The sequence below is a fragment of the Echinops telfairi genome, unplaced genomic scaffold (assembly GCF_000313985.2).
Source record: "Echinops telfairi isolate 266 unplaced genomic scaffold, ASM31398v2 ScPeMD7_7469;HRSCAF=8507_0, whole genome shotgun sequence".
Taxonomy (NCBI): domain Eukaryota; kingdom Metazoa; phylum Chordata; class Mammalia; order Afrosoricida; family Tenrecidae; genus Echinops; species Echinops telfairi.
Genome location: NW_022111372.1, coordinates 41,653,158 through 41,655,174, shown reverse-complemented (window position 1 = coordinate 41,655,174; position 2,017 = coordinate 41,653,158).

Genomic DNA, 2,017 nt, shown 5'->3' with positions numbered 1-2,017 from the left:
GAAGCAGGGAACTGCTAAGGCAGCTGCACCCGATGCAACCATCACAAAACAAGAGACCCGAGAACTAGAAAGGCGAGGCTTCACCACCTATTTATCCCTCCGCCTTTCAACCAGCACCACATGTGATTATCGGCCAGGCTGGCACAATTAACTGACTCAGTCACGATGAGTCAGAATCAACTTGATGGCAGTGAGTTTGTTTTATTTTGTTTTGTTTTATTATAATGGCCATTGTGAGTCCCCCTATTGTTGTGATGGAGGATGATTGGAAATAATGTCACCTACCGCAATCCAGAAAGTTTTAAAGACTATCCATAGTGGCATCTGAACACTCCCCTGGAAGGGATCTTATTAGGAGTTCCTGACCAGAGTGAGAGGAAATGTGAAAGAGAATTCAAATCATTAAAAAAAAATTTTTTTAAAGACCAGGCTTACCAGTTAGAGACTGCCACCCTCGAGACTGTAGCCCTTACTCCCTCTTCAGGTCTGGAACTGACTGAGTTTTTTTTTCAACCAAACAATAGAGAGGTCAAAAGCCCACCGTTTTCCAAGAACAAAGTTCAGAAGGTGGCAAGGCGTAGGAAAGAAGGAAAGCCAAAGATAAGAAATGCAAGGAGGAAGTGGGACAAGTGACATTACATTGTAGGGATTGTGATCAATGACATAAAATAAAATATGTATGAGTTGTTGAATGGAAAACTGATTTGTTCTGTAAGCCTTCATCCAACTCACAATAAAAAACATTTTACGAGGCTGACTCGTTTGGAAAACAGTTAAATCTGCAAGAAATGAGAACAAAAAGACATTAAGATTAAAAAAGAAAACTAAGAAAACGAATTAAACTGCAGTGTATGAGGTTCAGCATCCCCAAACTAAGACCATCTAGTGGAAAAGTAATAGAAAATATAAGAGGAAAACAAATCTTAAATAACTTCTGCCCTAATTTTTCCAGTATGAGAGAGCATGAGTACAGATTGAAAGGCTATGGGAGAGGGATCACAGCAGATTAAATCTTATCCAAATCATTTTGGAAAATGTCTCAGAATATTGAAGACAAAGAGATCTTAAAACTCTCCAGAGAGAAAATAAGTCACCTATAAATTGTTAGAAATAAAAAGGACTGCAGGTTGATCTAAAGCAGTAGTTCTCAACCTGTGGGTCATGACCCCCTTGGGGGTCGAACTACCCTTTCACAGGGGCCACCCAGTTCATCACAGTAGCAAAATTACAGTTATGAAGTAACAACAAAAATAATTTTATGGTTGAGGTTCAGCACAACATGAGGAGCTGCATTAAAGGGCCACGGCATTAGGAAGGTTGAGAACCACTGATCTAAAGCATACAGGTAGGAAGAAGATAATGGACCTATATTTTCTCATAACTATTATCCAAACTAGAACTCTGATTAACTATTTTCATTTGAGAAGCTAATATAAAGACATTTTGAGATGTTCTATAGCCCCATAAAATGACCTTCTGTATACCCTTCCTCAGAAGACTACCAGACTAAATGAGGGCATAAATCAACAACAGAAGAGAGGACTGCGGTACAGAGGAAGCCGGAGAGGGCACTGAAGGTGCATCAGCGTGAAAGCCAGGCACCGAAGTCACTAATTAGGCCTTCTTCATAAATAGTTATGCCATAAAAACGCAAAATCTACCAATGACCACTCTTCCTGAGGAGTTAAGCTTAGTTACATCCAATGGGACTGTCAATTCCATCATAAGATTTTTGATGCTGAGGGCATGCAACAGAACAGTAAGGGCAACAGAGCAACAAAGTCTCCAGGGAATACCAACAATAGATTTGGGGGCCAGGGCGTGGCACCCCATCAGACTCGACCGGAAAACACTCCTGAAGACCAACAAACAGTCCTTGAACTAACTACAAGCTTTTCTTTTTTGTTGTTGTTGTGGGAGTTCATTGGATTGTTATTGTTTTGTTGTATATTGTTGCTTGGTTTTGCTCTGTCTTGTTTTGTGCATGTTATTATCTCTGCAGGTCTGTCTAAATAAG